At 33.4% G+C, this 15,105-nt stretch overlaps 1 protein-coding gene across 4 annotated transcripts in view; it reads left to right on the top strand.

The window, feature by feature from the left end:
• The window catches only part of LOC123523048 (high affinity cAMP-specific and IBMX-insensitive 3',5'-cyclic phosphodiesterase 8B-like), a 292,542-nt gene that overhangs the window by 62,058 nt on the left and 215,379 nt on the right, over positions 1-15,105 (top strand). For 2 of the 4 annotated variants that reach the window (XM_053549384.1, XM_053549382.1), the window contains exon 1: positions 7,054-7,498. The exons of 1 other annotated variant lie outside the window; for it this stretch is intronic. The gene's annotated coding sequence lies outside the window, so the exon portion shown is untranslated. Of the gene's footprint in view, positions 1-7,053; positions 7,499-15,105 lie in introns of those variants that run through there. One more of the 4 variants, XM_053549383.1, reaches the window with a different exon arrangement.

The raw sequence follows: 15,105 nt of genomic DNA, 5'->3' as shown, positions 1-15,105 counted from the left end.
TCAGTGTCAAGGGAATAAACGGATTATCAGGGGAAAGAACTGATCTGCATTTTTGTGGCTGTTGTGATTCATTTAGGAAAGGAACTGATCGATCCCTAAGGATAGTAATGGATATGCCTGGTTGCCGGCCTTTCTTTGAGTTGTCTTAGTTTCGAAAAGGTAATTGATACTATTGTTTGCAGTTCAGATGCGAAGGTATTATGTCTCAAAGGCAAAGCATGAGCGATATAACAATACGCTTCTGAACCACTGGCACCAGACCAGAAAGAAAATGCATCTGTATATGTTATGTCCTACCCGTAGGAATACTATAAGAACATGGTCATGAACGGGAACATATACTAACCCATTTCAATTGCGCATTTCGTACCGAAAACGCACAGTTCGGTAAATGTGCATCATGGATATTGAACAAGTGGTAATTTATCTTCCATCGTGTACCGGTCACGTTTCTTCAATACTTCTTATCTTACGGAAACAACGCATGGTTTATAGTTTTCTCAACGTATAGAAAAAACTTAGTTGAACTTCCCTGGTGAAGTTCCGGTCTAGATTACAAACCTATTCTGATTGGTTGATGTGAAAATGTATGTCAGTCGTCATTTAACTACATGTGTATGCACATAAATGTGCAATATGAATTAAATAAACTGTACAGATGTATACCAGTGTATTACTTCAAATTCAAAATCATTTCTCTCAAATGAATTTCATTCATAATTTCGAATTTTATTGTAAAACTGTGAATATTTTACATTCTGTTTTTGGTTGCGGGTTTATCCCGCTACCAAAGTTAAGTGTATTTCTGACAATCATGTAGCATCTTTATTTGATTCCAAATCACATCCAAAAGAAATTGGTTCATGTGCTACACAAAGTAGTCCCATTCATGAACAATGCGGATGAATTATCAATGATCAAGCAGTTCTTATTCATCCTCTATCCATTCACACTGGCCATTTAGATTATATAAGATCTGTCATTGATTAGGTATTCCAGCCCATGGTTACATTACTGACTTCCAGCTGTTCATGTAAGGTCAGGCAGAGTTTATCTTAGATATGAGGCACATTAGTATTTGTTTCTTATACATGTATATTTATAGATTGGCATTTAAAATGAAAATAACTCTAGCAAAACCCGCAACCATCAGACATCTCAAGGCTTTGATTGTTTGTTGACATTTCGCTTAACATGTGCACACTGCTGTGATCTCTAGACCGCATGTTCATCAGGGAAGTTCACGCAAGCTTTTTCTGTAACGTTGACGAAAGCATAAAATATGTGGAGTGTCTCTGCAATATGAAATATTGAGACAATGTGATTGGTGCACGATGGAGGATAAATTACCGCCTTTTCTATATGCTTTGTACCCATTCACCGAGGTGCGCGTTTTAGGTGAGAAATGTACGATTGAAATGGGTTAGTGCACTTTCCCGTTCATGACCATGATTCTTATAGTATATATAGGGGTAAGGTATAACATGTACAGTTGCATTTTCTTTCTGTCCTGGTGCCAGTGTTCTGAACGACAAACAACGGTTCTCTTTAACAGAAAATCACTATTTGAGAAATTGTATCTCTAACACGATATCAAGGATTTTTATATGCTTCTTTAATAATAATAATAATAATAATAATGATAATAATAATAATAATAACTTTATTTAAAGAGGATAACATATTTGGCTATAGCCAGTTTAACATATTATGTTCCTCTAACATAACAATGTAAAACTTAATCCGAAGTAGATCTACGTAAACAGTGAATTGAAAGATATGAATCAAAATAACGTATTATAAACAAATTAATTCTTAGTGGCATTGACGACATTCATCAAATATTTGCCTGTTTTGTGCGGTTTTCTTTTCCAGCGAGCGCTTTTTCGTTTGACGCTATGACGCAATAATAGCAACGTATAAAAATGATTCATAGCAAAATAACTACAGTGTCGGCATTCTTTATATAGGAAAACAAATCGGCTCGTGTTAGAATGGAAAAATAAAGGAAAGGAACTGACCAGACAGAAAACAAATTCAGTGAATTTGCTCAACCTACATTTTGTAAGAATAAGAATAAATAAGTTCCATAACTATTAATAATGATAGAAGAGTTAGTCATTACGCATAGGATGTTTTCATATAGATATCTACATGTTACGCTTATCGATATAACAACATTTCAAATAAAAATGTATTAGTGTAACTCTGACATTAAGATATGTTTTTGAACAAAAATTTATCTTAAATGTTAAAACTATATTTCAAAGAAATCATATTTACGACATTTTGAAGTTGATCTTAAAGTTATTAGAAGTATTCCTTTCTCAGGGAATTGTTTGTTTTTTCTGTCCTTATTTATGTTCCTGGCCTCTTTCCTGTAAACATTGCTTTTCTGAGCTTTAATTGTTGGTTAATTGGTAATAAGAAACTGGAATAACATATTTTAATTCATCTTTTATACTTAGACATTCTATACATGATCAAATTTTGTTTAAACAAGAGAAAAGTCATGTATTCCTCTGCCAGTCTGCTACAGGCGGCACGCCATATTATCTTGCAATCAATACAAATGTGAATATCAACACGACTTCCTACCTTTTTCACTAGGAAATCCAATGGTTTAGTTTAACATGATTCTGAGCAAGTGGCAACGTTCTCACAACACTGTCAATTTGTGGTTTAAGTAACATTCCAGAAGTCTGTCAGATTTAAATGAATGGTTACCATTTTTATTTAAACTTTATTATATAATATTGCGTATGAGACAGTCTTAAGTAAATAAACAAGATTCATTCACCTTTAAGTCTGGATAGCAATAACTTAGTAAAGAATTAAGAAAAAACTGTGATACTTGAATATAAATTAAGGAAAAGAAGGGGGTTACAAATTGTAAATCTAGCCGCTTTGCATAGACGTAAAACGTGCATTAAAACATTCGTTTTACCAAATGCACACGTGCATTTATTCTAACTTTGAAAGACAAAACCATATTTCATTTCTCTGTTCCTAAACAAGAAAGTGAGAACAGCATTGTCAACAAGGTATGTAGAACTTATTTTAAGATCATCGCCTTGATCAATGTTGAATCCTGTATCAACTACCACTGAGGATTTTACATCACATCCAATTGCAGTCAGCTAATGAGGGACTTAGCTAACGGATACAGATCTTAAACAAAATTGTTTCTGACAAGAAATGACTCTGCATTTAGTAACAGAAATGATTTGTTTGCTTTGAGACAGAGCTATCATCGTAAGCCAACGAAAGTAGGTAATGACGTCATTGGGCAGATAAAGCTGAGTTTCATGGATGCTATGAAAGTCTCGGAATAAGCGGCTATATGTCCTGTAATAGAACAGTGGCAGCGTGATTACGAGATTTATTAATTCTGCGTCAAAATATGTTCTGCGGTACATAATGATGCGTTATGCATTTGTATCTTTCTGTAATTGATTAATTTATGTCTCGTCGTAAGTTGTCAGAGGGCTGCTTTGGGACAATTATTCTAATGATTTTGTTTTTGTATACAGAAGAAGAGAAACTGACAGATAATTCCTAATATCAGTACTAGAAAAATGTGAATATTACGCTCATTCCATCTGCCGAAATTAGATGCTCACCACATCCCATTTGTCCTGTTTTAATAAAAGCACAGTCACGTTTTTGCTAGGGGTGTTAAAGTACTAAGCAGGCAACACTTAAGGTAATGGTGGAATGAAAGAAATCATAAAACTTTCCCCAGTTACAATATGGCATTTTCATGTTCTATGTATATATATTTCAGCTGTCACATTGAAAGAAATTCCATAAAGAACATTGTACTGACATGTAAGACAAAAAGCTGTTTTTGAAGATAAAGGACCCCTTCGTTTTGTAATCCAAAGGTCATTTATGGACATAAGATTAGTACTTTTGTAAATGGTCCAGGCTATGTTTGACAGCTCTGAGAAGATTTTATGTAATATAGAACATATTGCAAATTTTATTTATTACTTTCCTACCTAAAACCTATTCTTTCATCTCCCTATCCGGCTGGTCATTTTAACTTTTGGGGCTGAACTATTTCCAACATAAACTTGTTGGCGTTGCATAAGTAGTATGTAAGGAAATGAAACACAGACAAAAAGTCCTCAAAACATCATGGCACATTTCTGAGATATTGCATATTGGAATTGTGAAGTAACGTCTGTTATGTAATGTGACTGTTACTGTCCACTATCTGTATACTGTAGCATAAACGTCTGCTTTGAATATCAGAAAAAAAAACAGAAATAAAAGATATCTTAAGATATCTGGCAAGTACTGATGACTACATTTAGTGTCAAAAAGTGCTGGATGTCAAAATTCAGAACATAGGTGTCAAATGTCAGAACATAGAAATTCCAATACATATTTCTAAAACAAAGTGATCGGCATTAAAGCGTTAAAGGGGATTGAACACCAAACATGTGTATCTCAAAGTCAGAAACAAGAAAAGAAAACATTCATAGTTGATTCGTAAAGCAAACATGAATTCAGTGTGTTACTGCAGATGGGTTGGGTACTTGATAACATCAATATTTGTCTGTAATTCATAAACACAGCAGTTCTTTATAAAATGATTCTTGAACTGCTTTATGGTGTAATACATGCATGTGAATAAAGAAATATACTATTATTTCGTTTTATTAATTTCATTATAGATAAATTTGCAATACTTTGTTAAGTTAAAATCTGAAGGAAGCTGTCCTTGAATATCACATGAGTTCAGAGTTTGGCTTTGATTTCTTTTGAAGACTTTTTTCAGTAGGCATAAGGAACAAAATCAATAGAATTTTATGTTGGAATTAGTTTGAGGTTCTGTCACTATTTCCAGCAATATAAACGGCCTATGTCGCATCTAACTCTCCGTGATATACAAATGAGTTGTTACAAAGTGAGTTACAAACAAATATAGTAGAAGTCAAAGTAAAACGTCAATGCCAACCTGCTGGTATGAGATAAGATTTGATTGTTTCAGATTCATTTGATAATGTAGGCCCGCGTTATTATACCTTCCGTTACGGAAAACCTATATCTAACATGTCTTACATAACTCAAAAGCTTAAAATATATGTAATACGCTCAAATATTTCACAGTCGTCCAGCATGATAGTGGACTTTCATGCAGATTGTCTTGTGTTTACTCAAAGAAGAGAGTTTGAAAAATACCCTTAGTGCTTCCTGTTCAGTGCCTATATCGATATTAACAAATGCAAGTTGTATGTCAATAATATAGTGTTTAAACTAAATATTGGGACATATTTGCCTGCCTGTTTTTAATCTACATTAAAACATACTGATTTTCTTACTAGATAATATTCATTGTTTTCATAGTTTCATTTAAACTAGATTTTCATACGCACTGATCCTAGGAAGTACCGTACATGTTCTAAAGCAACAGCAGTAGAACTGTTGATTATACTTATCATTATATTTGTGGTCGTAGGTGATTGTTTAAAAATACATATGACGGGGACATGAAAGTAGTGATCTTTACTAAAGTGTCTATTACCCATTGGCGTAATTGCGTATATTAGTTTATCACATGCCACATGATTGACGTCATAGGAGTGTAATAAAGCCATCACATGATTTTAGTCTGTTCAATCCACAAAAAAAAACAGAGTGGAAGGAAAACTGAAAGACTTTATAGAAAATTGAAGCCAATTATGTTGAAGGTAAAAATACAAGCTGATTTTTTGTGAATCATTTTACAAAACATTTTGTATATAAAAAAAATATTTCTATTTATTATAATTGAAGCATGACAGGTTTAAAGGAATACTAAACCCAAATCCGTCTCTATTTGAAAATGTGAATAATTACTACATACAATGTATATAAACATACCTATAAACGTATATAAACGTACCTATAATCTAACAGTACTTAAACATATTACATACTTATAGTTAAACGTAGTATAAATATGGACTACTTCTAAAAACTGGAAGTTCTTTTAATGATTGATTGTTACTACATGACCTTTAATTATGTAGGTCTACATACAGAATTAATCTATATATTAAGTAAAGTGAAATACGTTCTACATTTGACGAAAATCTCAAAAGATTAATAAGTTTTTAGCGAAAGAGGGGTAATGGATATCTTTAAATTTATAAAACTTACCTCATTGCGTAAACCAAATAATGTTTACAACAGATTGTTCATTGTAATTGCGCTATGTGACTCTTTAAAGCATTAAAAAAGTGAAGATTTCTGAGGCTTTAACATAGTGAAAACAATTCGTAGTAATTAGATATTCATTCTACAATGTGTCACATGAAAGGTGGGTAGCATTAAGGAGCGGTAGATGTATCGAACTTACTGACGTACATGAATTCGCAAAAAGAAAGTCAGGAGAAAAAATTTAAGTTCCAAGCAAAGCCCCATTCGCGTTTAAAACCCTAATTTCCTGTTCATTGTTTACTGACCTTCTCAAGGCGGTGCCCCTATTTTTCGACTTGTTTTTTGTTTATCCGTTTATATATATATATATATTGCCTTGTATGTTAGTGGTATTTCTTCTATGAACAAAACATACATTATATAAGGTTAAAAAACAGACTGGTTTATATTATGCAAATATTACATGTTATTTCTAATTGGTGCAGCGCTTTTGTGTATTTTTGAAACATTTTGAACACCTAAACAAAATTGTCTTTTCTTTGTTCCAAAAGTATGGATTAAAAAGGCAGGAATTGAAAAAAAAAGATAAAGCTCCAGAAACGGACCAAAATTAATCTCAAATCGGCCGATTTATTTTCAGAAAGATATAACATCGACGAAGTTATGCAAAAAAAAGCTCTGTTTATGAAATTAAAAAAGTAGAAAATGCATTTTATACACGTGTTCATTAAGAATTAAGGAATAAGCTGATGAATTGGAATATAGAAAAAAGATGCAAATAATTCCGTTATTGATCTGCAGCGCAGTAAGAACTTATAGTCATGTACAGGTGCGAACAGACTTGGTGAACATTACGGTAAATTAAAGAAAGAGGTTTCTTATCTCTGTGTAACATTCCTTCTAACAGATACACTCGGCGGTTTTTACAGCACAGTTTTACGTTTCTCAACATTGAATCTTAATTGCCAACTTCAATTTTCAAAGATATCAGTTCTTTTCTCTGTGCTTTTTCAACAGTTTCTTGCGATTTTCTGGAATTCGTTGAGAATATTGGATATACTGTGTAGGTATTATATATGACCCATTCAAGGTGGATATGGAGTAAAGTCAAATGGAAGGATAAATGTATTTCCTAGATATAAAAATCGATCTATATTCTTAAAGCTTTTTATGAAAAGAAACCTGTTCAGTTTCTGAGTGTCTGACTAAAATGTAAGAAATATATATTGACGGACATTTTTTCTGCGGAATTCTAGCTATTTGTTGTCTTTCGGTTTATTCGCGAATCGCGTGCAGAAGTGACGCATTACAAGCGATGACCAGGATTCTTATTAAGGAAATAAAGGTATGACTAATTGCACTCTTATTAAGAACGGCGACGTTTTTATTTCCTGGCATATATCATAGTCTTTTGATATATGCATGACAAAATTTTCAAAGAAATTATTGCAAGTATATATCAAACATCCTGATACATTTTGATCAACCTCTGCCTACCTCGATCCCAGTCTTAATAATTTAACCTATGTACCTCAAAGCCCCGACGAAACTGTGAGATTGTCTCAATTTACTCCCGTTAGACCATATCTTACCAACTGTGCAAATGAACTTAAATGAATTAAAGACTAAAGAAGACTGTGCCAGACGACTGCATTCTACACTATGATAAATTTGATATAACATTAGAGGCTGCAGTGCTGCTGAAAAATTATAATTTGAGTCTTGAAAAGAAATTTTTAAAAGCAAGAACCAGACATCAATATTTTCAAAAAGTCATACAAACTGTAATATGTTGTTTATTCCATCATTGAAGTCTGGGCGTATTATTAAGTCTGCATGCTACAATATTTCTTTAAGTAATAACAGTGTGAAAAAAATCAGAAAGGGTATATAAGGGAATTTTCGAATAGGTAAATAGTTAACGATGAATACAAGTAAAAGAGACTGGTTCACCTTTTCATCACAGTGAAAATATATTAAAAAAAATTGCTTTTACTTAATTTTTCCTTAACAGTAACGTCTTATGTTGAAGTATTTATGAATTCGCCATAACAATTTTGATTTGAAGATGAAGAATGTCCATCACTAAACTCAGGGTGGTCAACCCATGTGACTTTTCGGTATTGTACACGCGGGGAAAATCGCTCTATTCAGGTAACACTTTTACTTATAATTTCTTTATTACTTGACTGATTTTGATAATATAAAAAGCTCGAAGACAGGAAAACAGTTGCTTCATTGGACAAAAATCGTCTGCTAGATGTTCTCAATACTTTTCTAAAACTCTGTGCCCAAAAGTGTTTTTTTTTTCATAGACCAAATATGTAGGCAACGTACACACTTGAATTTGGGCGAAGTGTTTAGAGAAAGTATTGAAAATTTATGTCAGACGTTTTGTGCCGAAGAAATAACTCGTTTTCCAGTCTTCGGCAAATTTGATCTGATTAAAATCCGTCAAGTAATAAAAAGGATATAAGGAATAACCTGAATCGAGTTATTTACTTGTGTATAATGCCGAAGTCACGTGGGTTGGCTACCCTGAAACTGTCACGTTGAAAAAAGCAATCAGAATAATAACGTAACGTTAGCAGCAAATGATTCCGATTGACTGACTGATTGACTGATTGACTGGCTGACTTATTAATGGTATATTAGACAGAAAGTGAATTCTTGAAATGTGAACAAACATAAAATATATTTTATATAAATATGAAATTAACAAGTTTCTGTGTATAAACAGTACGATGCATTAGGTTAAAAATAGTACACACTTAAAGTATGTATAAAAACTAACTACAGTATAAATATGGGCTGGAAATTTCTAAGAGTCAGCTGCCTTTACGGCATAAAGTTAATTACGAAGGCATCTCTTTGTTTGTGTATAAGCTTACTTATAGTCGCCACCGGTAACCCATTCGGGCGACTCCTCCAGAATACTGTTAGTAATGTTAGTAGGAGGATAGTGCAAAATACTGAAGACGCTCCAATTCCAGAAGCTTTCGTGGTTCTTTAGCGTGCCAGGTGTAAAGCACCCATACACGAGACTTATCCAAATTTTAGTATTTTAGTTGGAGAAGCGGGGGCTGTAACTCACGGCCCAAGGTTTCTTAGTCAGACAGTGGACCATTGTGTCTACTTTAGCTCTACACACAGAGTTAATTTGTATATTTTTAAAGCTATGTACATTTAATGAGGACATTTCAGTTTTCTACACTTGAAGTAAAATAATCTAGTAAAAGATGGCCGCTGGATATCTTTCACATTAAAGGTTTGCTTGCATTCTTTAATACTTGTTTTCCAAAATGCTTGTTTTTTTTTAAACTGTAGGAATATTTTCAATCTTTCTGTTTGGTGTGGCGTATTTGATTATGTTAGATGTTTTGGTGGTCTTATGTAAAAGAACAATAAGTAGTAAAATATATCATAAACGAAAACATTACTGGCAGGTACCTGGCAATGTGGTATTTGGTTTTCATGATCACTTAATTATATACTTGGGTTTTCAGTCCACTCTGCTTCAGTGTCAAGGGAATAAACTGATTATCAAGGGAAACAACTGATCTGTTTTTGTCTGGGATTATTTTTGTGGTTGTGATTCACTTAGGAAAGGAACTGATCAATCCATAGGGATAGTAATGAATATGCCTGGATGCTGGTCATTCTTTGGGATATCTTATTTTCAAAAAGGTAATTGGTCATCTTATTTCTTTTCTGAAACTGGCGTGTACAGCTTGATAGGAAGCATCGAAAAAGTCTAGTTACAATTCTTAGTTTGTACTTAAACCTTTTATTGCTGTTGCTTGTTGTTGTTTTTTTCACAGGAGATAACTCCAGAGCCTATTCAACTCTTTGTATAATCTTCTTCTTCTTCTTCTTCTTTGTACGCACTAGTGTAGTTATAGCGTATTTTGTATAATTATACCACTTTTTCTTCCCAAACATAGGAAATCAGAGCTAGAAATAGTAGACTTTTTTTCTAATTTAGATCTTTTTAAAGGGGCGGGGGGTGGGGGAGGGGAGGGGAGGGTGTTGCAGAAGTACTGACTACTTTTATATTTATTCATAAATGTAATAGATATTCATACATGGGGGGTCTCTAGTCTGTTGTCAGACTATATAACTCTAAGCTGCTTCGCCTTTCCTGAAAATGGCAGATAATTTCTGATCATCAAGGGGGATAAGTGTTTTATCGATGCTCTTTGAAGAACTCAAATTTCTATAAACTGATCTTCGAAGAGAGTAATCGAGCTGCCTAGTTGATTTCCAGCCTCTTTTCTCTGTAGATCCTTAGTTGATTGTCATGTTACTTAAAAAATAATAGGGGCCTACATTTGTCGTTGAATAAAATCATTGTTTACAGTTCAGATGCGAAGGTATTATGTTACAAGGGTGAAGCCTGAGTGATATAATAAAAAGCATTTGAATGACAAACAACGATTCTATTCAACAGAAAATTACTATTTGAGATAATGTATCTCTAACACGATATCGAGGATTTTTTATATATTCTTATGAGGACATTCAAAATTGCCTATTTTGTGCGGTTTTCTTTTCCAGCGAGCGCTTTATCGTTTGATGCGATGACGCAATAATTGTGACGTACAAAAATGATTCGTAGCACAATAACTCACCATTTCTGCCTTATTTTTCTGTAGGAAAACAAATCGGGTCGTGTCAGAATTGAAAAAAAATGGAACAGACAACAAAATCAGTGAATTTGCTCAACCTACATTTAGTGGGAATATGAATTATTAAGTTACATAACTAGTAAAATTATAGAAGTGTTAGTCATTACGCATAGGATGTTGTCATATACATTTTACGCTTATCGATAGACCAACATCTCAAATAAATATGGTTCAAATTTATGTTCTGTATTAGATCTAGTGTAACTCTGACATTAAGTTTTGTTTTTAAACGAAAAAAAATTATCTTAAATGTTAAAACTATATTTCAAAGAAATTCTATTCACATTAAAAAAAAAAAAAAAAAAAAAAAAAAAAAACAAGGATAAATATCAAACAGGGAATGCTACGTCCCAAAACCGCAGCCTCCCCAAAACGAAACTCACAGCACGCAAATGTGCACACTGCCAACACACACACTCGCATAGAAAGCAAACACATGATGACAAAGTGACACCGCTTTGGAACGGCCAGTGGCAAAAACACCACTGGGGAGCTTAAACCGGTTGACGTTGATCTTAAAGTTATTAGAAGTATTTCCTTTTTCAGAGAATTGTTTCTTTTTCTGTCTTTATTTATGTTCCTGACCTCTTCCCTGTAAATATTGCTTTTCTGAGCTTTAATTGTTGGTTAATTAATAGTAAGAAACTGGAATAACATTCTCAATTCATCTTTTTATACTTAGACATAATTATATACATGACAAAATTTTGTTTAAACGAGAGAAAAGTCATGTATTCCTCTGCCAGTCTGCTACAGGCGGCACGCCATATTATCTTGCAATCAATACAAATGTGAATATCAACACGACTTTCTACTTTTTTTCACTAGGAAATCTAATGGTGTACTTTAACATGATTCTTAGCAAGTGGCAACGTTCTCACAACACTGTCACGCGATTCAAGATAACAATAATGTTTTCGCCGCCCAATTTTGTGGAAACCAATTTATGGTTTAAGTAACATTCCGGGAGTCTGTAGAATTTAATGAATGACTACCATTTTCATTTAAACTTTATTATATAATATTGCATATGAGAAAGTCTTGAGTAGATAAACAAGACTCAGTCACCTTTAAGGTATTAGGTCACTAATAGTAATGTTTACAAACTGGCCTTTGCTTGGTATATTCTGAAAGGTAACCGTGTTTTGCACTATTTTGCAAATTTTAAACAACTTTTACCATGCCGATTTTTATAAATTTTGAATAACTTATGGTATCTCCTCAAGCTCAAGTAGAGACAAATTTCGAAGTGATAGCCACTGTCCAAAACGTTTGCAGAGAACTCATTTTACCATTAATTTCAATAGAAGAAACATCAAACTATTTGTAAACAATTATAAAACACAAAATAAAAATGTCAATATCATTTTTTCTATGGTGCCTCAAGTAAACGGATTTAATGAGACAGAATTCATACTTCAACATTGAAAAAATAAGGTCGAATGATGTGTTTCTGTTTTGAATTTTGCTTACTCCATTTAAAAATAACCTTAGGGAAGATGTAAAACCCACCTAAATTTCTTCCACAATATATAATCTAAGAGTGAAAGCAGAATACAGACCTTTCACCGCGTGTAACTCAATATTTTTAAAGATGTGTAACTCTACCCATTCTGTTTAAGTAGTAAATTCACTTTGAACACCAAGAAATCGCTTATAAGATTCATCTTTTTCCATTTTTGTACAAAAAAATCAATAATAAGTCTTGAAAGAAGTAAAAACTTACTAGTAAAAAATGAAAATAAGGAGAGAAAAAATTGGTCCCAGTAGGGCTTGAACCTACGCACCCCTAAGAATTGCAGTAAAAGTAGGTTTATGGTAGGAATTGAATTCTCTTCAAAAAGGAGGTTCTCTATTAGTGATCTAATACCTTAAGATTGGATAGCAATAACGATTCTTACGACATTTGTACCTATAGTAACTTCTTTTATTTCCACGTTTTATTGCACATTACAAAATGAGCTCTTGATAATGAATATCATCAGCGTTAGATATCATCAGCGTTAGATATCCATTACAACTAGCTATTGTTTTGCGCTTGTTTTTTTCTGCTAATGGATAGGAGACGTCTGTTTTTTTCATGCAATTTAAATTTAACACAATTTTAACTGTCATCCTCTCCCATTTTCCCCACTACTGCTGCATATGACCCTCTTTACAGCATCTATCCTTCCTATAGTGTGGTATATCTCCATTGAAGTCTACGATATATTTGTGGCATATCTTCTGTTATTTGTTGTATTGTTCTATGGTGATCAGTAAAATATCTGGTTCCTAAATGTCACTTCCATGCCTTTTTCAACTTTGAAAAAAGACGTATACCTTTTTCCATTCCGTCTCGACGGGTCTGTTTAACGATAGGATTTTTGTTTAAAATCATCGAAAAAGACCGAAGATTTCGAATGCTATGAAGGAATTTTTTACCTTGATTTCTGTGCGAGCTAGATTCTATTGCATATGCATTGGCAAGCGGAGAACCAGGTATTAAAATATATAAATGCAAAGAGACCCTTATAAAGGTCGTTTTTGCGTAACTGACCGATTGAATACTGGTACTATGTATTACACAGATTTTTCAGTTTCGGGCCGCTGACTAGTTTTTACCAAAAGTTCTAACACGATCCAATTCATTTTCCTATGAAACAAAGAAGACACAAAACAGTGAATTATCATACAACAAATCACTGTTCTGACGTCACAATTATTACGTCATAGCGTCAAACGGCATAGCGGCGCGCTGGAAAAGAAACCGATTGAAAACGGGCAAATATTTAATGAATGTCGTCAAAGATGTACTTAAAAATCCTTGGTAACGTGCTAGAATCGAAATAATATATCTCATGTAGTGATTTGCTCTTGAATAAATCATTGTTTGTCGTTCAGATGCGTGTTATTATATCACTCGGGCCGCGCCCTCGTGATATAATTCCTTCGCATCTGCACTCCTCCAAACAATGATTTATTAAACGACAAATCACTGGATGAGATATATTATTTCCTAACTTTGTTTTCTATTAAAACAAATATAAGCAAGACTCGTTCGAGAATTTGGAATCAAAATATAGGAATTAAGAATCAGGTAGATATTTTGAGTAAAAATAAAAATCACCATTAGGAATGGAATTAGAAAGTGCAAGTATACAGTAATATTGCAGAACAGATGTATACTGAAGATGGTTATACCGTGAAGTGTGGTAAATAAAAGTTAAGGTCCGGCCATTTTCTATAGACGTAAGATGTCGATAAAAATATAAAAGTTTTTTTTAATGCATGTATATTTATTTGATATTTTGAAGACAGTTAACATATTTCATTCTCCGTAAGTTTAAGGCCTTTCCTTCGAATTAATTGAGAACAACATGGTAAACAAGATGTGTTAGACTAATTACAAGATCGTCGCCTTGATCGATGCTATATCCTATATTTAACGACTGCTACAGTGGTTTTAAAACACATCCATTTGCAGTCTGCTGTTGTGGTACTACGCTAACGAAGACAGGTCGTAAAGCGCACTCATTTCTTCCAAGAAATGACTCTGCATACAGCAAATAGTATGACAGGAGTAGCGATATTGAACAGAATTAATTTGTTTGCTAAGAGACCGAGATATCACCGTAAGCCGAAGAAATTCTTCCCGTGTTTTCTGCTAAAATTATTAAAGTAGGTAATGACGTCATTGGGCAGATAAAGCTGAATTTCGCAGAATAAGCAGCTAGGTTCGCTGTAATTGAGCACTGGTTTATTAATTCTGGTCTAAATCATTTTCTCTTGTTCATACTGATACGTATTGTTTATAATTTTCAGTAACTCATTGCTACTGTCAACCTACAGCTGTGAGGCAATTATTCTAAACACTTATTTGATCATGCAGATGAAGTGGGGCGTGGGATTGGGGGGAGGGGTGGGGGGAGTACTGACTAGTTTTATATTTATTCATACATGTAATAGATATTCATACATGTAATAGATATTCAGGAAGATCACATTTGATTAGAAGGAATTGGCATGTACTTTTATAAAAATTAAGAGTACTAGGAAAAATGGTAAATTGTACAGCTAATCCTACCTGTCGACTTGAGCCGCTCAGTGCACCCTGGCTTCTTAGTTTGTGCTGTGCATGCACTAGCTTCTGCTGTACAATTAATAGTTCGTCATGTGCATTTTCTAATATACTCGGTACAAATCATAATTTGTTATGTAGATAAAGCAGTTTGTTATGTACATTTACTAGTTCGTCTGGTACACTTTTATCTACATAACAAAT

Source organism: Mercenaria mercenaria, chromosome 8, assembly GCF_021730395.1.
Source record: "Mercenaria mercenaria strain notata chromosome 8, MADL_Memer_1, whole genome shotgun sequence".
NCBI classification, from domain to species: Eukaryota; Metazoa; Mollusca; class Bivalvia; order Venerida; family Veneridae; genus Mercenaria; species Mercenaria mercenaria.
Note: the sequence above shows the minus strand (reverse complement) of the source record. Positions and strands in the feature narration are given on the sequence as shown.